We start from the raw sequence: 25,229 nt of genomic DNA, 5'->3' as shown, positions 1-25,229 counted from the left end.
AAAAAACAACAGGAGGGAGGAGGGGAGATGGGGGATGTGGGGAAAAAGGGAAAGGGGAAAACGTTCCTCCTCAAAGAAAAAGGTAGTTGTTCCAACTTGGCTGTTTCTTTTAAAAATAATTAGTTAAGCAGTGCATAAAAACAGGTAAGTCTGTTCTGCATTGCTCATAGCCTTGGCAGGTCCTGTCCTTCCCTGCTTTAGTGGAATTTCTGTGAACCACCGCTGCACAGGAGAGGGGAGGGGAATTGTATCACCATGACCTAAGGCAACCCAGCTTGTAAGGTTAACCATAATTTTTAAACTAACATGACCTCTGTTAACCCCTCCATTCCAGTCTTTCAAAAAAAGAAGGGAAGAGAAAGAAGCATGTTTACAAAACCACTAGTAGGAAAAGAGAGGGCAAGAGTCTGAGACCTTATTCCTTTTCTCTTCCCTCCACCCCTCCATCCATCCCTCATCTGGCCGTTTGTCCTTGTGCTGCCACCACCCAACTGGTGTTTAATGGGTCTTGGTGCAACACGGCTAAGAACATTGCTTTTTCTAATGAGATACAGAATCATAAAATTAATCCATACTGCGAAGCCAAAAAATTTCAGCTCCAATGTGTGCATTTGGGGCTTTGCAGGAATGTTCGTGTCTGGATGTCTGAGTCACATGCTCTCACGGTAAACGCAATACATCCTCTCCTTAATGACACCATTGGCTTACTTTATTTATTTTATTTCCCTCCACTCATCCCTCTCTCCTCATTTTCGAGAAGAATGCAGGCCATTTCCTCTAGCTGGGATGCCAGGCAAACCTGCCTCAGGCACCCTTTGCCCTTCCCTCTTCTATAGCCGTGTCTTAAACCAAGTAACCAAAGCCAATGCCAGCATGGCCCTGGGCCAGGTGGACGTGGCATGGAGCCATGGTATATGGTGTAGTCAGCTTTCATGTCAACATTTGGATGATGAGTTCATCTTAACCAGAACATGCCAAGCTCAAAGGAATCCAGGACTGCCTCAGAATATGTGTTTGCAATACGCAACCCGCACAAAGCCACTGGTTCAAGGAGGGAACTTACTTTTATATCTGTGTCTCAAAATTCTCCTTATAACTTACTCCCAGTCATATTCATTTCTGGTCATCCAGAGGCAGATGCAATAAGGGGAGTATAGAATATAAGTACAATTCCTGGAGATCTGGACTCGTCTCTCCATGATGCCCAGGCTGCAAGTACAGCACAACTGCTCTTGAATGTCCTCTCCACTGTTCACATGGTAGACAAAGACCAATAATTTTATATGGGACTGAAGTCAGGCCATTGTTAAAATGTCTTTTCTTTGAAACAGTTCCTTCTCTACATAAATGAGCACAAACAAACAAGTCTGCTTTTACATCTATAATTAATAAGCATGGAAAATCTACCAATTAAGTGACGTTAGTGTGCAAAATAAAAGTAAGAGGCCACATTCCCAAGCAATATGAGCTGGCAGAAGTTCAAGATTTCATTGGAAAAATAGGCCTGAACTACTATTCATCTTATATGCAGTCCAGTCCTCCACTCTAGAATGAGCTCATATTCCAATTAATTGTTTATATACTTAATATATCTGCAGACCTGTTTGGATGTAGTGAGCATGGGAAATACCAGATCTACCATGGATTGCTCACCCACAGATATGCTGAGCTTGGCTTTCTCCAAACCCACTGTTTGGGCAGTGTTTGCACCACTAGTGTAAACTAGCTACTGTAGGTGTCTATTCTGGGTGGTTGTTCCTTTGTCCATAAAAAGCCAAACGCCTTACTTCTAAAGATGAGCATCCAGTTTCAGTAACTTCGCTGACAACGCTTTCTGGAAGAAATTCTCTCTACACTAAATAAAAGGGAAATCTTCATCCTTACGAAAGCACATAATTAAACAAGCAGAGAAGTACTCAGTAATAACACAGTAAGCCCTGCTGGACCACCTTGTAGGACAGCTCCAGCAGTGGAGGTTCAGCCTACTCATCTATACGTGCACATCAGCATCTCCTTTCATTGTCCACATGCTTAGGATTTAGTTGTGTGTTGTCTGGAAGAAAATAAAACAAGACACTGGAGATTCATTTCCTAAACTAAGCAAGGAGGAAGATAAACTGCTGATGGAGAAGAGCAAGCTCATCTCATGCTGAGAATCCCAGTTCCTCTAAAAGAGCATTACTGACACGTGTATTCTTCCAAGCTTTCCTATTCCCACAGCTCCCCCCGCCCTGCGTTTGCTATGCTAAAACTGATTGGAAAATGCAATAATTCTGACTGTGCACAAATACTTGATGTCTAAGAATCTGAGTAAACCTCTGCTGGTTTTGCAATTCTGTTTTTGTTGGGGAGAACAAACAAGTAACTTTTTTTTCTATCTCATCAGAACAGCCAAGACCAGACTCTGGTTTCAGAGCATCCCACTCTATCCTCTATTTCAAATGTTGAGTATTTGCTCCACAGGCTGTCTACTAGACTATGTGATAGAATAGCTGTTTAGATATATTTATTTATTCATTCATTAGTTTGCTTATTGAGATAACATAATAATATATTTCAATAAATACATATTCATAGAATCATAGAATCCCAGCATGGCCTGGGTTGCAAAGGCCCACAGCGCTCCTCCAGCTCCAACCCCCTGCTGTGTGCAGGTCGCCAACCAGCAGCCCAGGCTGCCCAGAGCCACATCCAGCCTGGCCTTGAATGCCTGCAGGGATGGGGCATCCACAGCCTCCTTGGGCAACCTGTGCCAGTGCCTCACCACCCTCTGCATGAAAAACTTCCTCCTCATATCCAACCTAAACCTCCCCTGTCTCACTTTAAAACCATTCCCCTTGTATTTTTCCTGATATTAAGTACATTAAATATAATTTTGGCTTTACTTTTGTAAAACAGCTGTGTTCATGGAGAGAAACCAGTAACACTCTGTTCAGTTGTGAGTAGAGTACTTTGTTCGAGCACATCAATAAAGCAGAACTTCATTAGCAGACATTTCTTATTCAGTTTGGTTCATTTCTGTCTTCTTATTGCTGGATCATGATTCATGATTTCAGATCTGAAAGATACAGACTGAGCAGAGATGGAAGTCAGGAGATTATGGCTTGAGAGATGTCCATTATGAAACTGTCAATAGACTTTTTGAGTGACATTGATTAAATTAGTCAGACAATCAAATTAATAACAATCAAGCTCTGATTTGTCAGAATGGAACTCTAATTTATAAAAAAATGCTATGGAAGGACAGTGATCCCCGGGGACAGGACAGACACTGGGCAAAACCCAACAATTCCAGCTGAAATCCAGCAGGAGCAAAGAAATAAAGCTGCACACCCACTAATGTGATTCCTGTGAATGAACTTGAGCCCAACAGTAGCGTATAGGCAGAAGTCTATGTACAAAAATAGAAAGCTCTTGGAATCCACAGCTCATCTGGACAGGATTAGAGAAGTGCTCCCTGAACATTAAATGAGTGACATGCTAGAAAAGAATTGAATCAATTTATAGCAGCCCTGGAACGTCCCAAACACTGCAGCTCTGAAAACAACAGAATAAAAAGGAATTCATTGTCCACTGCAGCATAGAGCAACTATTATAGGCAACAATATCAATGATATTAGTGACTGCAAGTCTATCTTTGTGTAGCTCTGAAAGCTGTTAAAAACTATGTTTGGCCAATGGGTACAATGTTGACATTGTACCCATGTGATTTTTATTCACTGATTTCACAGTTTCAGTGAAGATTAGTCAGCTTTGTCTCTGACTTGTTTTTTGGTCACCATAAAGTAGAACAATGTGTAATATGTTGACAGAGAGTATTGCTGTGGGCAAATTAGGGTTTTCTTTCAGTAGAGTAACTGGGGAGAAGACAAGAGAATTATCAATACAGCTAAGTAGTGAAAAAGTCTTTCAGATATGTTGGAGCCAGCATTTAAACAATGGGATACAACAAAATAGATGATGTCTGTGAAGCATCATAGGATTTGCCTTTTTCTCTAGGCAAACCCACAGCCCAGATCCCATTAGGGAGAATGCTCAGAGGAACAGGACTATATAACCTGATAGAGAAGTACTGCTATACCAATGTTATTCTTTCAGTTTACGCAGTGAGTATGTGAGAAAGGGGACTTCTCTAGTGACACCAGTGCAGTATTTCAACAAAGTTTTATTGGCCACCTCTGTATCAGAATGAAATAATGAACTTCAACCCCTCAGTCCTCCAAACTATGCATCCAGGAGAAAGGCAAGCATCACAGTTTTGCTTCTGAAGGAAAAAAACCAAACAGCCACATAATCAGTACCTTAACAGTCATGTGGGAATGAATGTGGTATAGATGCTTAGAAAGGACAGATGACAATATCTAGTTTATATTTCACCTAGAGTAATACAATAAGGTTCCAGATCACAGCAAGTGGCAGATCTGGGGTTTTAAGTCTCCATCTCCACGCTTCTAGAAAGTCTCCATCTCACGCTTCTGCTCTGCCCTGATCCTAGTTAAAATCTGTCTGGATTTATCTCAGTCCCTGTTTTTTTTGTTTGCGCCTTGCTACTAATAAAGTTTTGAAACAGACATCAAACAGTTAACCACAGGTTGTGTGAAAACAGGCAAGATTCGTCCCCTAAGAATTACTCTAAGAGATTTATAAATACCTAAAGGGAGGTGGGAGGCAAATGGATGAGGCCAGGTTCTTCTTGGTGGTGTATGTTGATAAGACGAGGAGCAGTGGACTAAAACTTGAACACAGGAAGTTCTGTACTAACATGCAGAAGAACTTATTTATGGTAAGTGTGATGGAGCACTGGAACAGGCTGCCCAGAGAGGTGGTGGATCCTTCTATGGAGATATTCAAGACCCATCTGGATGCCCACCTGTGCAACCCATTGCAGGGTACTGCTTTAGCAGGGATCTACCAGGATCTACTTGGATCTACCAGGCTGAAAAATACCATGATGAATTAGATAAGAGCTTTCCTTAGAGGAAAACAACTTTTTCTTAAGGAAAGAATCTTGTTCAATCCTCTCGAGTCACTGTTTGTGTTTCTCTACCCAGCGATCTGCACACTGAGTTTTTTCAACCATTTCAACAACATTTTACGGCAAGTTAGAGGTCTCTACTATATTACATTCTCATAATTTTCAAAATTAAAACCAGCTGGCTAGGTGGAGGAAGAAAACCTCTTAATTTTTCAAGAGAAGGAAAGAGTGCATTGTAGGCCATCTTTTATTAGGTACCTGAGAGTCCTTGTAAAGGCTAGCAGATACAGATGTGCAACCTGTCCAAAGGCCAGCACTTCTGACATACAAGAAAACCTACATCTCCCACATCCCTCTTTTGCTGTGGCATGGGTCATCTGACGTCTAACGGAGGATTATTTCACATAGTCTCAGTGTAATTGAGCTATTAAGAATATTAACATGAAATGCAGTACAGACTCTTTGGAAACAACTACTTGAACCAGGTTCAACTAGTGCAGGTGCTTGTGGAGTGACTACTCTTAAGGAAAATCACTAGGTTTTGTAACCCTCCCCCCCCCACACCCTATGTTGTTGTTTGGAGCTGAAGGAACATCAGGAACATCTATTTGTCTGCACAGAGTTTGTTGTTCCTAGAAGGTTATCGTTTCAAAAAAGACCATTATTTTTAATGGGGATAGGCAGGAACAGCATGCTCAGATTAACTAAGGTGCTTTACAGGTATGTCAGTTACTAATCATTGGTTACATGCACGTCTCTGGTGAACCAGATAGAGCAGCCACAGCAAGCACCAACAATCTGTACGTACACCTTACAGCTTTGAGTAATCACTTCCCCTTTAGCAAGAATAAACAGTCACTAGACATCCAAACAAAAGGTGCAGTGTATTATTTCTCTCACAGAAGAAAGGCAGCAACCTTGAGCTTTAATTACGCATAACATTTGACAAATGGTTGGAATATTTTGAAGCACAGTGTTTCTACAAAAAGTTTTAGGAAAACCTGCCTCTTCTTATTCGCTGTAGTCAGCTTACAACTCAGAGTGGGAGAAACTGTCAGCAGAGACTGAGTGTTTGATTCAAATGAATTGAGCAGTGCATTATTGGTTACAGCTTTGTTTCTTGCTCCCAAGTATTCCACCACAAGTGGACAAATCCTCAGATAAGTGCTGTATGGAGAAGGTATCCATCTTACAAAAAAGGCCCTCCAAAATTACTCTGATTTTGTTTTTGAGGAGGATTTTAATCTCCCAGTTATTCATACATACTTTAATATCCCAGTCCTAACAGGCCCTACAATGCTTACCTCACTAAATGCGATTTCTGCCTGAAATAATGGCAATCCAGAGATGGCTCTGTCTTGGGACTTTCCATGTATCCTCCACTCTAATATTCACATGAGCAATTATTTGTTTTAAGATGAATCATGTCATGTTTTTATGGTTTCTGACACTTAAAAATATTTTGTTTCCGCTGAATGGTGAAGTCAGCCACTTACTATTATTAAACATCATGCTGTGTTATTCTCCCATCTGGGTGATGATCTCAGTGGAGCCTGTACCGAATCCAGCTTTACGCTCTCAGTTCTCACACGGATGCTACTGCTAGTCTCCCATTTGTAATATCCTTGGTAACCAGCTGCAGTTGGAGTCGAATATGTTGGATTTGCTTGTCCTCTCTTGCTGATTCCAGCCTTGTGGTTTCTGGGTTGCCTTTGTGGTTTGCTAAAGGTCAGGCCCTGGACGACTCTAAATTTTCTTAAGTGAAATTCAAACACCACAGATGAGCATGTTTTCAAAGTAGTTGTCTTGAGTGGTATGGATTCAGATTTGTTTTCTGGTTCTCAGGACTGAAGTCTCCCCTCTGCTTTGGGTCAATGACCAGACACAGGTCTGCCTACCTCCCAGTTCACCAGTCTGCCACCTTTTGTTCAGATCCCAACTTCCTCTGAAATTTCGGTCTTGTGCTAGACCCCAAGTTTCATTTCCAGTTGTACACCCCCAAGTCCTCCCACTTCCCCACGCTGATGCCAAAATGTTTATCCCCGCCTTTGGCTTGACTCAATAACTGTAATTCTCACTCTTTTTGCTGGCTTGCCGGCAGAGACTGCATCAACCATAATTCAAAATTGCGAACAGATGACTAGATTACTTACTTGAACTGCTCTCAATCATTACATCACCCTTGTACTGAAAATCACAGCACTGGCTCCCCATGTGATTTCACATCCACTTTAGGGTTTGGCTCCAGAGCTACTGGACTTACTCACTCCAGCTGACCTAAAAGAGCTGCTTGTACCTCATAGATGTCCTCAGGCTCAGAGATCAGTCAGTGCCAATTTATTGATCATTCCAATGGTCTGACTGAAAGCTGCTGGTGCCAAAGCCTTGGCTCCTCCATCTGTACTTTGTGGAAATCCCTATGACCTTCATCCAATGGGGGTGGAGAGGGGGAAATAAATCTGCTAATCTGTATAAATATGAAGAGAAAAGACTTTCTCTAAGATGACAACGGCTTGGCCTCAGTGAGGGGAAAGCTGGGGTTTGTGTTTTATCTCTAACATGAAATTGTGTAGGTGTAATCCATATTCAGAAATTTTCTTGACTCAGGCACTGCTGTGGCTCCCAGCCAGTAGCAGACGCAAGCAGCAAGGAGCCCAGATGACAGGAGAAGTCCCAGGGATGCTCAGAGCCTTTTGGCAACATGGGCTCAGCCAGAACTTGGTGATGAGTAGATTTTGAAAAACTCTGTTGGAAGAGCTGACCTCTCCCTGTACCAGAGCTGAGTTGATTTGTCCCTCTGTCAACTAGCAGCACTGGCATGATCCCCATGTGCCCTCTTCTCCTTCTTGGATATATTGATTGGACAAAGGGAAATGGCTTTAAAATAAAGGAAAAGAGATTTAGTTTAGATGTCAAGGGAAAGTTTTTCACCAAGAGAGTGGTGAGGTGATGGAACAGCTGCCCAGAGAGGCTGTGGATGCCCCTTCCCTGGAGGTGTTCAAGGCCAGGTTGGATGGGGCCTTGAGCAACCTGGTCTGAGAACCCTGCCTGTGGCAGGGAGGTTGGAACACAGCAGTCGTTGAGGTCCCTTCCAATCGAACCCATTCCATGGTTGATTTTGTGATTCTATGATTCTTTGATTCTATGATTCTATGATATGATTCTATGATTTGGACATGATACCTGAGCTGTGATGAGCAACGTGTTTCCTGTCCCACTGCACAAAGAAGTGCATGAGCTTAATGCACCAGAGAGGGCTTCACAGCACCATCACCAATGCGTAGCCATGTCTGCTTTGCACTGCACGGAATTACCCCATGAAACACTGAGCTGGCAGCCTGGGTCTAGTTTCAAAAGTAGAAATATCTGCAGAATGAAAGCCAGCATTTATGACTAATTGTCCCCTGTTCAGCAGGCTTACTAGCATGGTCAAGGCCTGCATTGTAGTGACAGAGATGGTTTCTCTGTCTGCAAGTCAGGTCAGGTCAGGTCAAGCCAGTGGGTCAGTGTCTCATGCGGTCATCTTTTACTGTCAGTCATACATCATAAATTCTGCAGCTAAAGGACTGAAAAAAATCATAGAATCACACGATTCTATGATTCTATGATCAATAAATAATGTAAATACAATAAAACAAAGTGAAATGAAATGAAATGAACTACAACACGACATAATGATTAACAAATTTGGAACAAATTGCTTTGATGGACAAATCTTAAAATATACCCCAAACTTTTCTTTCTAGATTCTCATCCCAAGAGAGGTGTTTTTCAGCTTTGTAGTTATAGTGCACATTTTCACTTCAGAAAAGATTGTGAAGAGTACTTCCACACACCACAGAATTCAGGAATTCATACATCACTGAATGCAGTAATTCGTACACCACTGACACTCTGCAGAGAAAAGGACTCATGGGCTGTGTACAGTGATACAAGCCAAAACCAGAGATTTCCTTTTGCAGTGAAATGATGCTGTCCTTTTCCATAATATTGTAATTGTAAAAGGAGGAATCAACTGCATCTCCTGAGACAGAAACAGTTTGAAAGGGAAAACTATTGTAGTGCCTTCTCCCACACAAATCCCCACCTATCATCTTTCCAGATCCCTGTGAGGAACACGTATGGCCAGCATCCACAAGGCGCACATCCACACAACAGAGAGATGAGAGATGAGAGAGCCCCCTGGAAGCAGTTCACAGGTGGGCAGTGGTGGTGGGTTCCGTCACCCCACAGCCTCACTGGGAACAGGGCTCTCGGTGGGGTCAGTGGTGGCAGCTTCAGCAGCTATCCCCTCTTGTTGCTTCTTCCCAGATGGGGTTTTGAGTCCTCCAGAGCCCTGCACAGCCATAGTACACATTTGGCATGAGATCTGCCTCTGGACTTTCAGGTAATCCTCCCTCTTATTAACTCTTCTTCACTCTTCTAAACACCACCATGAGTATTTTTGCTGTCTCCCTTGAAGCTTTCATAATCACAATACAGCTACTGTGAAGCCTCAGGAACAGCTCCATCAGCTCCAGATGTCACATAATAAATGCCCAATGCTATTATCAAAAAGAGTCCATAGACACATCTCAGCTTGGCAGCGGCGCCTGACTTTAGGGAGGGCCCCCAAACACACTCTAGACACGTTTAGCTACAAAGGCTCCAACAGTACTTCACACAATCCCAGCAAAGGCTGCAGTAGTGTCTCATCTCAACCAGGGAAAGGCTGAGACCTTTCTGGTAGTGTTCATGCAATTCCCAGCCCATCCAGATGTAGCCCTGTGCATTCCTACTCTACAGATGGCCAGAGCAATCCACTCCTTGTCATGTGTAATGAAGGACAGGAAGGAGAGAGGATTTTTGACATGTTTAAATATTATCCAAAACAAAGAAGTCGCTCAAAAGTCAGGGATGCATTTAAATAAATTAAAGCTGCCAGCAAAATCCCGTATTTGTTACACTTCATTCCATTTCATCCTGAGAGTCATCCCTCTGCAAAACATGGCAGCTCCAGTAGTTTGGTATCCAGATGTTCCCTGTCATATACTCTGTATTGCATCACACTTTGTTCATGATGTGTCTCCTTAAAAACAGTGAACCCAGATTCCAGGTCAACCTGAGTAGCCTTTTCCATAATGAAGGGCAATTGCAAAAACGTGGTTGTTGACTTGGCTGGTGGAACACGGGCCTTTTTGTTCTTTTCTTCATCACTCTCTCTTTCTCTTTTTCAGTCCTCCAGCTGGCTGGTAATCCAGCATCATCAACATCTTTTTGCATTTTATTCCTTAAGCCATTTGTATTATACACATTCCAGTTTTAAAATACAGATTTTAGGAGTGATTTGATGTGGCTTGGAAGAGTGACATGCTTACACATTTATAAAAAATTCATTAACTTAGGGGGAGGAAAAGAAAGGATTGCATCTTTTATTTTCTTTCCTTCCCTTTCCTTTTCTCCATTTCCAGCATATGAAATTATTTGCTGGTCATTTAGGAACCACAATGTCAAAATGTGGTTGCCCCATAGGGAGGAAAAAAGGCAGTTCATCCTTGCAGTTTTCAAGTCAGTTGTTAAAAAGTAGCTTTGGCAAAGGCCAAAGCCAAAATCATCTTTGAGCTGTGATGTTTAAAAGATGAAGTTCACAGTTGTGCTCACTGTTTTTGAGAACACCTCTTCCCACAGGCCTTACATCTGCCAAATGGTAACCAAAGGATGATCCTGTTGAGCACCTTTATTCCAGCCTTGTGAAATCCCGGTCTCCTGGTTACATCTTGGAGAGGCCATTCTTGGACATATATCTGATTATAGTTAAGCAAATGCTTAATTATACAGAAAAAAAAAACCAATTCTGTTTAGAAGTCAAAAATTATTATAATGCATGTATGCTATGTATTCCTAGCGAAGATACCCCTCAACTGTGGGCCAGATTTCAGTACTGGTGGTGAAAACCCCATTCCAAGTTTCTGGTCTCTATTTAAAAGCTTTTAGCAGCTTATCTTATTACCACTATGTTAAGCTCTATTCTCTCATCACTACATAAAAGGTAAATATGAATTCCTTCTCTCACGCAGCAGAGGAAATTGCTCTGATCCTGGAAGCAACGAATGATGGAATCTTCAGCCACTCTCTTGATATCAGAATCATTTTTCATTTTCCAGGCTAAATCTCTCTTCAGATAGAAAGCTCCAATTTCTAGATACTGTCCTCCAGACGTAGACACCTCTGACAAATATTTTTAATTAAGTGTATTTTATTACGACATAATTGCAAATCCCATGAGAAATTCACTTTCCTATCCAGAGATATAATGAAGTGACAATCCACAGGACAAAAAACAGGTGCCAACTAACTATTGACGCTATGTAGTCTCTTCCATTTGATCCCCTCTCTCCTCCACTTGTTTTCACACTGCATTTAAAGAGCAGCGAAGTAAAAACTCAACGTGACTTCACTTTGATGCAATGCTACTTACAGATCTGAGGTATAAACTTAGAGGGAAGGGTGAATTGTACCACTTTGCCTGTGTCACATGCATTTCACACTCAGAAGTCCAGGCAGACCATCAGATTTAATTTGATCTGTGGTTGTCTCATGCCTGTCCTTGGCTGCTCACAAGATGACAATCTAACACCATAAGATTTCAGTCTTCCAGCTATGAAAAGTGTTGAACTGTTGATTTGTATTTTAGACCAAAAATTGCCTTTGATATTTTTGGTTTTTCAGGCCATCCAAAGATGACTTTGAATATCACATGAAAGAGAAACAGAAAGGACTGATTCAATCAGAATAATACAATGATGCTTTTAAGGACTGTGGACTGAGCAAATGACTCACGTGCCCTGCAGTAGCAGTAACTAATAAAAACAATTAATAATAATAAAGTCAGAGTGTTATATAGCCAGTCAGTGGCTCAATGACCTCACATGAGAGCAATCATCACCTGGACATTTTGGGATGGCTGGATAATAAAGGCCAAAGATGATTATCACTAGATACTGTTTTATGAACACCCTGGTGAAGGAAAACAGGGACTAAATAAGGGCCTATCTTACAAAAGTTGACAATTAAAGCCTTGGCCACCCAAAAAGCAGTTTCTAGTCATTCAGCAATGAAGTTTAATGCTCACGCAGATCTTTTTTTTGCAGTGTTTGTCATGTTTTCTCCAGCTAGTAAACATGAGTCAGGAACAAATTCTGGGGGGAGGGAAGAACTGAGTGCTGAAAAACCAGCTTGCCATAAAGCAAGACCTCTCCCAAAATAAAAATGACAAGGAAAGCTCAACTCATGTCAGTTATGTTACCTCTGACTTCACAGTGCAGTTCTGGAGTGGGAAGCAAACACTATCCAACCTACCCTGTAGCAAACAAGTAACACCCCAAAAAGTGACTTTTTCCACCTAATTGTATCAAGTGTTTGCAGCCACTGGAGTTTGGACTCCACTGTGAATCACACACCCACAGGAACACATCCCCACTCTGCTTCTCCATTTCCATTAAACAGAAGCTGGGACTTGCATTGGGAACCATGTATGTTGCCTTCTCTACTTTCCTTAAAGTAGAGACACCTAGAACACCGAGCCTGGAGCCACATGGTCTGTGGTCTCTTCCAAATGGAACTATTCTATGATGCTATTATGTTAAGCTAGTTTGGCATGGATAGCCCTGTATTATTGCTGTGCCAGTCTGGAAAACACAGAACTCACCATGAAGTCTCTACTTATTCTCTTTTTTTCTACCTATATTTTTTAATACACCTTTTGTATGACATCAAGAAATGAATGGTTTAGCAGGATCTGAAATAAGAGAAGGTGACATATTTGTGATATAGCAATATCAATTCAAGGGTCCTCTTTTTGCCAGATAATTTATCAAATGTTCCCAGGCTCCCTAAGAATAGAGTCAAGGTTTCAGAAAAGAGCTTGATGTGGGATGGCCCCTCAGCCCATGGAGGGGTTTCTCTCTCTTCATTAACCACCTGGACAGCACAGAAAGGCTCGTTGGCTGCCTTGGGAGACTAGAGTTGGATGAGGTGAACACCCTGGTTGATGAGCTGCACCGGGATCCCTTCCCAAACATTACCTATGGGAAGGAAGAAATGCTCGGGGTCAGGAGATGAAGGAGCAAGTGAAAAATGGCCTTAATAGGACAGCTGCTGGAAGGGGGCTGTGGGAAACTGGGACAGGAAAACATACAGGAGACGTATAGGTAAGGACAAGACCTGTGAGAGAGCAGATTGTGAGGTTGACCGTTTTCTTTAGGCCAAGGGAAAGTTCAAGAAGACATCAGACTTTTAATCACTTCTCCAGATTTCTGAGCGGTGAATGGCACAGTTTGGAGGACATTTGAGGCAAGAGCAGAAACACAAACAGAGCCTCCAGGTGTCCTGGATGGAGAGAGATAGGATGTTGTGCATCTTCTGGCCTGGTAACACTCAAACATCACACGGTTGGCATGAATATCGGTGCAGAGCATGGCTAAGGGTTCAGTCCAGGAAGAAGAACTTTAAATTCTGGTTTCTCAGACAGCTGTCTCCAAGGGACAGGTGGTTTTGTTGCTGTTAATTGGGCAGTTACTCTGCTTTTTTATTGAGTTGAAAACGATCTGAATTAAGAGGTTTTTACCCTGGTGTGCCTGTGGCATTCTTTGTCCTTCTCAGCAGGGGAGTGACTGGCTTACCAGGAATTGGCACAGAGTAAGCACCTTTCTTGGCACTATTTTTCTAAGAGCAACTGCAGCTCATGCAAAATCCCCACAGGTGACGCAGCTTGGGAGGAATATCAAGATCTGCAAGTGCACTGCAAAGAGGAAGGTTTTGTGGTGCTCATTAATTCGGGAGCTGAAGAAACTGGGTTTACTGTTTCACTGAAAGTATTACTGAATGCTGAACTACCAAAGCAAACTGAACAAGCACTGCAAGGACTTCTTAGCCTGAAGCAAGCAGTGGGGCAGGAGTAGAGGAAATAAACCTAGTGAAAAACTAAAAGAGGTTTAGTACATCCCTCCATTTCATCATGTAACGCTCAAGTTCTAACCATGTACCAAAGCACTGATAACCTACAGCCTTTCTTCAACTACAGTCACTTCAAGAAGCATTCAGTTAGTCTGAGCTGAACAAAAACCTTCATTCATTACATCCCTGTAGGATGCAAACAAGTTCACGACATGATAATCCCTTTCAGCCCTTATTAAATCGGCTACGCACCACAGGTGGGAAATCAGCCTGGAAAGCAGAGACAGCCCCGTGCACACTTTGCAATAAAGCATGGCTTTAGTCACTGCAAAGATTTCCAGGGCTTTCCCGGCCTCTCTCCCAGGAGGCAGACTTCCAGTGTCCCACAGCCAATCGCACAGCATCGTTTGCATTATGTGGCAGTGATGATGTGCTTGTTCTTGGCACTGAGGGGCTCTGACTGCGGAGCTCTGCAGTGACAGTGGAAGTCTTTCTTGAGCTGGATTTGCAGCTTCCTCTTTTGAAATGCAAGCAGAATACAAGACTCTTTTGTGGCAGAAAAATAAAAATAAATAAATAAATAAATAAAAGTAGGAAGAAAGAAACAGGAAGAAAAGAAGAAAGAAGAAGGATAAAAAAGAAGGAAGGGAGGAAGGAAGGAATCCACTGAGATTTGTTTTCCATCTAAAAAGAATGAATTTACAGCAATCAGGACACAGCCCTGCTTTTCAAACACTGGCCCCAACAGTGGACAGATGCTCATATCAGAGGTCAGACGTCTTCCCATGTTCATAGAATCATAGAATCATAGAATCATAGAATCACAGCATGGCCTGGGTTGCAAAGGCCCACAGCGCTCCTCCAGTTCCAACCCCCTGCTGTGTGCAGGTCACCAACCAGCAGCCCAGGCTGCCCAGAGCCACATCCAGCCTGGCCTTGAATGCCTGCAGGGATGGGGCATCCACAGCCTCCTTGGGCAACCTTGCCAGTGCCTCACCACCCTCTGGGGGAAAAACTTTTCTGGGGGAAAAACCTAAACTGCCCCTGTCTCAGTTTAAAGCCATTCCCCCTTGTCCTATCACTATCCACCCCTGTAAACAGTGGTTCCCTGTTTTTAACTCCACATTTGAAGATTTGATGCTCCATTAATGAGTCCAACGTGTGAGAAGGAGGTAGGAAGTGAATGGCTCGGAGTGGGTTTTTGTTGACAGCATGACTTTTTCCCACATATCTCCTGTTTGGTGCAGCCCCAGACACCACCTACACAGCCCTGCCAGCAAGAGCAGATGTTCTGCTGGTTGGGCACAATGTGGCAATTACCGAACTTTGAACATACCATCATTATTACAACATCAGCTTGTTTTTTGGTTTTCCCCGCCAGGTTTTCTAACTTGGGTCTACTTACTGCCTGTTGTTCTTTTCTTCTCTTCCCAATTAAAAACTGTAAGAGAAATGAGAACGGTTTTAGGCTCTCCTAAAAACCAAGCTGTTAAAGGGAACTATTTCATTTGAAAAAATCTCAAAAGAGCTCTTGATCTAAAGCCAGCATTTCTAGTGAAAATGTTTCCATGGTTAGTTTTTACTCCCTTTTTTTTTTTTTTTTTTTTTTTCCCTAAAGTAAACAAAATTTCAGATCAATTTAAAAATTTCCATTCTGGCCGAAAAGCCAGTCCTTTTCAGTTGGAAAAATACTTTGATGCAATAAAAAAAGAGAAGAAGCCTTTTGAAAAAACAGCTGACTTCTATTCAGGTGGAAGCTGTCTCCTGAAAATCTCAACCCCCAAAAGCATAAGATACCAAACATATATTCAGTTTGCATTCATGCTAGCAGGCAGAAATATCCTTTTCTCCCAAAATGCCTTCAGCTTTTCTTTCTTTTTCTGCATACAGACTTGGCTGCATACAGATTTAAGTTTCAGGGTTCCTAATTTATGTACATATACATACGTATGTGAGTCTATGTGTATATAAACTCACTGTGGCTTCATACCCTCAGACTGTACGTCACTGTCTCCTCCCTTGTTGCTGGCCTTGATACTTAGGCCTTATTTGTATGAGGACATTGAGAAAAGTAGCTGGAACGAATTTGCCACGAAGTGTCTTGGGGCCTACAAACAACTGGGTATGTTTAAACTTGAATTATTTGTCATCTTGGGTCCAAAGAGGTAGCTCTGTCTGGAACAGAAAGAACTCTGTTTCCAAGTTGAAAAGGCACATTTGCACACCTTGTTGTTAATGTACCATGTTGGGTAAAGTTTATGTTTCACGAGGTAAATCAAGAAACAATGACATTTCAAAATCTACCGAGACTTGAAGAAGGGCTCACGTGCCCCAAAGTTCTCTTTTTTCCATCCCCACAGCTTTATCAGTTGAAATCAGCCAAGAGGAGGTATTACCTCCTCCTGCAATCTGTGCAGTCATTGAGATTTTAAGGTCATTATGAAAGCATTTGGTTTTGAAGTAATTGCTTCAACTTTCTATTGCTGTTTTCTCTCAACCTTCAGATGTCATAAAAGAGAACGTAAAGCAAAAAACATTTCCTCTTTTCTAACAGCGACAAAGCAAGGTGAAACACCTCTCCTGGGGCTTCCACATCAGCTACCTTCTTCTTTCCTTTTTTCACACCAACACAGATGAGACACAACTGTCTGCATTCCCAGTTTGCCTCTGGCCTTCCAAGCAGAGCATTTAACATAACACGCAGAAGAACTTCTTTACGGTAAGGGTGATGGAGCACTGGCACAGGCTGCCCAGAGAGGTGGTGGAATCTCCTTCTATGGAGATATTCAAGACCCATCTGGACACCCACCTGTGTGACCTACTGTAGGGAACTGCTTTAGCTGGGGTGTTGGACTCCATGATCTCTTGAGGTACCTTCCAACCCCTGTGGTTGTGTGATTCTGTGTTTCATGAGCCCATGAACACCTTGTACAAATAGTGAGTTTAGTTTGTGCTACCTTTTTATTAAATATATATATACATATATAAATGTCTCTTTATTGGAAATTGCCTCCTCTGCCTGCATCCAGCACCAGGTTTGTACATCTCATACCTCAGAAAGATGGAACTATTTAGACAGATGCTGAAATCAAGCTTTGGCCCTTTTTTGTCATTGTTTTTCCCAGCCGGAAGAGAATCTACATTAATATTGACAAGATTTTATACAAAAAAAAACAACAACCCACAGTGCTTGGAGATTCATGGTGGGATTTTTCTGAGCTGTTTTCCACCTGTACTGCCACTCTGAGGCTTGCCCTGGGAACCCAAGGGCATTTTGCCCAGTGAGGTTTGAACTTGTTTTGCTGCTGTTGGGAGCCTCTCAGCTGCCATTGCCTCAAGGCTCTTTGCTTAGAGCACTGAGACATGCTACCAAGAAAAGGGAAGGCAGGATCAACACTCCTGCTGAATTTTAGATGATGGCGAGCCAGTTCTGTTTCTGCATGAGAAATAATCTTCTCTCATCTCCAGAAATAACAGTATTGAATTTTGTCACATTGGAGAAGTATCTCTATAAGTGTGTGCTGCACAAAAGAAGAAACAATGATATTCAGCAATTTCTCTAATAATTTGGGGAAGTATTTACCTCATGTGCAACCAGCTTAGCTGTGGTAGGATTAAATTCAGTGTTCACATCACTGCTGCATGGATCCTGACCTGAGCAGAGAACAGCAGGCTCACAACTTGAAATGTGTTGAGCAAGGCAGATGTACAGCTGAGGGCCTGTCCTTTCATTCCCTCCCCTCATGTGCATTTCATTGATATAGGGATAAAATACAGTAATTGGAAAAGGCATTTACAATGGGAAACAGAATGGAAAAATTCAAATTGAGGCCAACCAAAAGGGGGGAGGGGGAAAATCACCTGAAAATAGAATTGACACAATGGGAATAACTGCAAGTTCGTAGTAAAAGCTACACATTCTCACTGTTCTCTCCACAGCATGGTATCTTCTCTCTGAGCTGAATAAGAGAATTTATGGAGGTCATTCATCCCCTGGTAATTTGGCTACTGTAATATATTTCTCAAGTGAGAGGGAAACAGTCAGAGGAGACAGTATGTGAGAATACAGAGCACTGGGGGAGGAGGCTTATCCAAATTTATAGCTGCCAGCAAGGATGTGGCTTCGTAATTCACAGTCACTCTTTTTCCTGTCAGTACCGAGGAATCTGTCCTGTTAATGGTCTGTGATAAATGCCTCAGCACAAATTCAAATCTCAGTGATTTTGGTGTAAAATCTTCTGAGACTGGTGGACTCAGTTCTCATTACAAACATAACTAATCTATATTCAAAAGGTATTCTGGGTGAACATAAGCTTTCATCTTGAATTTTTTCTTAGAAATACCTGGAAGAAGTGAGTGTATGGAGTAATCTAACTGGACATGGACAAGTCCAGGGATGAGTCTAGATGAGTTGCTCCATGTAGGGTACAAGGCGGTGTTGCAGGTTGGATGATCTGTTCTGCTCCCTGCACAACCCACTGCAAGTTCTCTTTTGGTGGTGTCTGCTTTCTGCTGCTCTGTCTTGAGATGGGATTTTTCTTCTATACTTAAAACCTGGAATAAATGAGTTGTTACTTCCATATTTCCAGTTCTTGATGCAAGCTGCCCTGCCATTCGTTTTCCATGTGTGACAGAGAGATTGCTACCGAAGTTCTGTTTTCCCTTGGTGACTGAGAGGAGATCCTGCCTTGCTGCCATAACTGTTATTCAATAGATTAAAAGATGTCACCATTTCCAACACTCAGGCCAAAGCTAACACGAAGGAAATGAACTGGGATATCTCTAAAAACATTAGAGATGATTAAAAAAGCCTTGATAGCAGTCATTTTTTGCCCTGGCAGTGATCTATCCAGGATTATTTTTCCAAGCTACATGGGAGTAGCGATGTCTCTGTTTCCCTGTGGACTGTAGGAAGTCTCTGGTTGACAACAGAGGGGTGAGTGGCTTTTCCCTTAAGGGTGCAATGCCTTGAAAAGTAAGGCTTCTTTAAAGCTGTGCTAAGTAAAGGTGTTTGGTGAAAGGTTTGGTTAAAAGACCTAAAGCACAGGACAATTTTAATAAGCTTTTATATGTTCAAAAAAGAATTTTTCCCAAATGGTCTTCAGAGACTGATAAAAGATTTGTGAAATGCATCAGAGTTCCATGTGTGTTATTTGTAAGTTCATGGAGAAATAGCAGTGTCAGAGGTGAGCAAGGCAAAGGACATCAGTCAATCTTTTGATGTAATTTATTGCATAGAGGTGCATGACCGATGCAGGCTGCAGGGTTTTCACAGTGTCAGAATGAGACCTTCTCTTTGCTCCACATTGAGAATATACATATATATTTAAGGATTCAATGGTAGGAAAATAAAAGGAAGAACAGGGAAGTCTAAGCCCCAGAGAACTTTGGGGTTCTTTGGGGTTTAGAAGATACGTTAGAGTAGGAAATGGAAGTAGAAGCCAGGCAAGTGCTGGCCAAAGCTGGATTTTATGAAACAAACCAGTCAACATTTTCTTTTAAAACTTATTACTGAAAAATGTCACATGGATAACACCTTCCATTAAATGCGCCTCTTTTTAGTGGAGAAGTTCTACCTCTGGAATCAATTATGCAAGAAGTCAAATTGCTCAGTGGTGCTTTTTGGTCTTAAAATATCTATGTATTAGAGATTTGATTCCCAGTCTGTACATCCCTCCTGCACAGCGGCCTCTGCTTGATAAGATTATATCTATTAATTGTCATACTAATGAGGACAGCAAGAAAGGGTTTTCCCATCTCTCCCACTGTATTTCAAGTGCTGCAAACGTCAGCTCACTCTGTGTCTGCCTCCAGCCTCGCTGTCTGCCTCAGTTCTCTGGAAGGGGGAGGAGGACTTCAAGCAGCAAGTCATAAATTGCCAGACATCCTGATATTAACAGGATAATCCCCCTGTTAGAAGAGGATTTCCCCTCGTCTTGTGAGTGGGAGTAATTGTTCAGTGCCTCCTGGTTTCTCTTTGAAGCACGTGGGAGAGGAGCATCCCCTGTCGCAGCCCAGCTGTGATCCAGGACCAGCAGTGGAGGATGGAAAATGATCCAGTCCTGAAACACATGCCTCAGCTTCCTCAAATCTTACAGGGTGACAGAATGGCCACTCACTGAAACAAAAACTATGTGGTCCCACCTTTTGCACAGTTAAGTGCATTTCTTCCCTGTGTTGCTACACCAGGCCTCTCTTTTCTATTTGGGTTTGTCTCTCACCTCACTTTAGAAATGCATGACATGACAATGCATGCGAACTCCATCAGGGCCTCTAGGTGCTTTCACACTACAAATATTATCTATACAAAATCCTTTAAAATCCTTTTTTTTTTTTTTTAAGTTTGCCCAGTGGTCTGAGGTTTGGTTCATTCACAAAAGAAACCTGGATGGCAGCAATGGCAGGGCAGCAGGACCTGCTGCCGTGGCAGGAAGCAACAGGACTTTCAAAAACAAACAAGTGAAACAGAGGAGAAAATTCTCCTCGGTAGCATCCCTGGGAAGCAATGGAACATTTGAGTAAGGTCTGTGGGGATCGTCATCTCCCAGTCTGAGGGGTGGAAATGCTCTGAGGACTTTTTGCTTTATTTTTCCCTGTTCTGGCCAACTTCCTATGCATAGGATAAAAATAAGCCCGAAGTCCTCCTCCTTCCGTCCATTTCATTAAAGACATCCCTCTGTGTAATAACAAAACACAGAGGAAGTGACACAGACCGAAATACAAGAACGATAATTTTCCTAACACAAATAAGCAGGCAGAGGATCTCATCTAAGGAAACAAGTGAGCTAAGGCAAAGCCGCAGATGAGCCAGCGATGAAGCCAAACGTTGTGCTCAGTGATGCACGTCGGCCTCCAGCACACCCCCATATGGGAAAAGCTGAGAGGTCACCTCACGTGGGCCCCCAAGGGAGGGGTGGGCCTCCATGGTGGGAAATCTCCTTGTTCTCACAGGGACTGGACCTGCTCCCAACCAACCTTCATTGGATCTGTCATGGTGGCTCAGAAATGCCAAGCAAAGCCACGAAGCAGAAAAGCACAGGTTAACAGGGCAGCAGAAGCGTTCCAACTCCAGAAAAAAATGGCTGGGCTCGTTTCACTCTATTATTTGCCATTTGGAGTCACTGAGGCTGCCATTCTTCCAAAATAACCTCGGCCCAGTTGTTTATTTATCTGGAAACTCGTAGTGGATATTTGCAGTGCGCTGTAGTTCTGTTTGAAAAGCTTCAATCATCAAATGAAGGAGAGGGAAAACAAAAGCAGATCTCTCAGCTGGCCGGTCCCCACTGCAAAAAGGGAGCAAAGAAAACAAACCATTTGCGAACAGACCGGAGGCCAAACGTTTCTTGCTGTAAATGATCAGTGAATATCTCCGAACGCTAACTCAATCCAAGGAAGCCAAGATCATTTTGTAAATGGCTTGTTAAGTTAAAATGAACCATATTCATAATAAATAGTCTTTGAAACCATTCTTTCATGCACGATCCATTTTCACGAAGTCATTTTCATAGGTAAACAGCCAGGACCTCACTGCCCAGGAAGTCAGTGGCAGAGATAAGGAGGAGACCCAAGGCTATGTCTGTTTTAGAAAATTAAACACAGCCGGGACCACTCTTTATCCTGGAGGCCAACTGGCACAGAAATATCTGCATCCATTCATTAAGCTCTCCTGCTTTCCAAAACAGAGCAACTCTATCCACACTGCCAACTGGGAACAGTCCCTGGCTGTGCCGATTGCCGAACTGTTCCTGAGAGCTCTTTGGAGGGATGCTCGTGAGGTAAGGCCAAAAGCAAGCAAAGGAACCAGTCTGAGGATCCAAATTACATGTGGAGGAAAGCACCTGGGAACCCTCCTTTGCGTGGTGTGATTTTATAGGATACACATTGCCTATGAGTTTGGTGTCAGTGCCTCGAAGAAGTGCTGTTGCATTTGTGTCATTTAGCCAGAAAACTCTGCATCTTCTCTGGTATCTTGTCTCCACACACCCAGCTCAGGGAGAAGAGGAGAAAGTGGTTAGAGTTCAGCATGCCTAAGGGCCTCACATCTGCATTTTCCTTTACCACTGTCCCTGCTGCTGAAATGGACACTGGGGACATGGTGTTTGCAGACAGAGGTTCAAACTCCACGGTTGCTAGAAAGCAAAATTCATAATCCTTGAAAACCACAGAAATTTAGGCACCCCTGCTAGGAAGCAGAGCATGCTGCCTTATCTCTGTTAACCAGTGCATTTACAGGCAACAAAGCTCATTCTTCACATTAACAGTCCTCCTAGGGGATGTCTCAGTGGCACAACCACCTATTAACTGGGGAAAGAATGGGCGGGGAATCCAAATGCTTGACATCCACACATTTCCCACAGTGATCATTAAATTAAACCACTGAACCCCCACTCTGGGACTGGCCGGGGCTATGCGTTCACCTCAGCAGGCTTTGTGAGATCCCTCGTTTCCTCTGGCTTAATGAATTATGCAAGTCAAGAGGGGTTGGACAGAAAGGTGTGAATAAGAAGCCTACTAATTCCCCACAGTAATCACCTGCAAAAGTGTTTAGGAACAGCATCTATCAGGCACTAAAAAGAGAAAGGGAGCCTGCCAGGGTAAAATATCTACGGCTCTTCAGTGTGAGACAAGGGGAATTCTGAGCCAGGGAAGTGTCACCTTGACATGAATCTACTCTGGGCACTGAACACACAGCAGTCATCAAATTGCTTGCTCACAGTCCCAGGGTTTCTCCTGCTCATATGGCATGCACCTGCGCTTTGCTGGAAATCCATTTCAGTGCATGCGAGAGAGCCCCAGCTTCAAAGCAAGCCTTGTGATTTTTGGTTCCTGTGTGTGAGAAGGGTATTAATACATGCTGTATTAATAGATCATCTGCTTACATGCTTCCCGTCTTAAATAAAGAAGATATTGGATAAAACTCCTTTTCCCTACCTACAGACTTCTTGGATGTTTATAGTAAGAGGCAAAGGCAAGACGGCAATGGCAGAAATTGACTTTGTTATCCAAATAAATAGAAACTCAGCCCTTAACATGAGGAGAGTTTGGAGACCAGTTCATAACTGAATTACAGAACATGGCTGGATAATTGCTCTGTAAATTGGCTGAATCCGAGCCCAAAATTGAACATTCATGCTTTTTGTGGAAGCTGGGAATCAGAGCCAAGGTTTGTTACTCCATCTTGGGCCTCATAAGCCATTTTGTCAGGCTGGCAAATCTTCCTCATTTCCCATTTACACAAACAGGTCTCTCTCCTCATCACCCTAGAGGTGGCACCTCCAGAAGACAGGAGACAAGTAGTGTCCCAAAAACTGGATCCACTCATGTCTCCGTGTTGTCTTCTTTCAGCCATGTGCTGGAAGTCTAGTGATCATCTTTTCCATCATCTTTTTTTTTTTTTTACTGAAGGTTCATATGAATATATTGAATATGCATGGTACTGCACAGCTTTATTTCCCCACATTATCCAGCTTTTCTCTGAAATATTGAACTCCTGTTGATGCCTTTGCTGCAAGACTCCACAGGACATTGCTGTGAATCATTTTGGGATAAATGTAAATGTTGGTTGGAAATTTCTGATCTATTTTTCATCAGAAAAACACAAAGCCTAGTAACTGAAACATGGAAAAACACTGTTTTCAGTTAATCTCCTGACTCAAAGTATATTGAGAAAAGAAATGACTGAAGTGCTATGTTCTGACACGAAAGAAAAAGTAATGCTTTTTTGCTTTTAGAAAAGCAGGCTCGGTAAATTAAGCATAAGTTAATAACCAAAATTGAAAGTTACCAAAGCAAAAACTTCCCTAGTTACGACATCATAGATTTCACTTGGTTGGTACAAGTAAAACTTAAAAACAAAATGAAACATTAATTTTAATTTTTCAGGTTTTTTGTTTGTTTGTTTTGTTATTGTTGTTTGTTTGGTTTACCTTTACATACATATTTATATAAGCAGAACAAGGGAAAATGGTTTTAAGTTGAAGGAGGGAAGATTTAGGTTGGTTGTCGGGGGGAAGTTCTTTATTATGAGAGTGTTGAGGTGCTGGAACAGCTGCCCAGAGAGGCTGTGATGCCCCGTCCATCCCTGGAGGTGTTCAAGGCCAGGTTGGATGGGGCCCTGGGCAGCCTGGGCTGCTATGAAATGGGGAGGTTGGTGGCCCTGCCTGTGGGGGTGGGGTTGGAGCTTCGTGATCCTTGAGGTCCCTTCCAACCCAAGCAAAGTGATTCTGTGATTTGCTTTTAAACTTCTTGGGGTTTTTTTGTACCTACGTGGCAGGTAGCTAGACTGACGTGTGTGAAATATTGTAAGAGAATAGCACAGATATTTTTCTGCCCAGCTGTAATACAGACATACTGTAGGGCAATGCTAACAATTCTGCTTATAACTACACCTCGAGGGAAAGCACGGTGAAGGATTCAATGGAAAGGTAAACGGGTCTCAGAGAGAATAAAACTTCACTTGGCTTTTGGCAGCACAGTCAGTGCTGTCTCCCATTGAGGGAAACTGCAGTTGTCATAACATGCTGACTTTGGGGGCTTCAGCCTTGCCAGGAGGTCTGGCATCGTTTGAAGTCAGTCCACTTTCTGTAACACAGTAAAATTCATCACTAATCACAAATACGCATGGCCTGCTGGCCTCTTTGATCTTCACATTTTCTATCCTTTTTGCTTTCCTTGTTTATTGGTCAAAATGAATTACGGCAGCTGTATGCTCTATATATATTGTCCAAAACTCCTTAGCAGTCCAACAGATCATGGAAAGTTCCCAGAAAAGCTCCCTAGTTGAAAAGTAACAACTCTGCAACATAACTCTCAGAGCCATGTGCAGTAATTCATCAATAGCACTTCTTCTGTAGAAACCTATGGACGGATCAGTTACAACAGCAGGGCTGTAATGTGACCTGCCAGATAGATGGAGATCCCCACAGAGAAGTTGCCGGCTGCACAAAAGAGAATAGAAACTCCTCTAGTGTTTCTGCAAAGAGGAAGAGAGCAGCGTTTGAGTTAGTCTGGGCTGAGTATAACAGAGTCCCTCTTCGCTCCGCGCCAGTCTGCAGCATGACTGAAGTTCCTAGAAATAAATGAGAAGTAAAATGAAGTACAATTATATGTATATGTATGTATAAAAGCGAACAGCTTCCCTTTAGTATTTCCAGTGACATATTAAAGAAAATAATACACGTGTGACTGCTCCATGTGTTAGGTTTTCCTTAGTGCTGTGCTAACAAGAGGCCCCTTTATAACGGGGGAGTCTAGCCAGGATGCGGCCCAACATCTGCTTGAGGATCTTTCTGAAATAACGTGCAAGCCTCAATGTTTTGTT

This window comes from Centrocercus urophasianus, unplaced genomic scaffold (genome assembly GCF_019232065.1).
Source record: "Centrocercus urophasianus isolate 14NV4802_14NV808 unplaced genomic scaffold, USGS_Curo_1.0 seq_39, whole genome shotgun sequence".
Taxonomy (NCBI): domain Eukaryota; kingdom Metazoa; phylum Chordata; class Aves; order Galliformes; family Phasianidae; genus Centrocercus; species Centrocercus urophasianus.
This window is presented reverse-complemented; position numbering follows the sequence as displayed.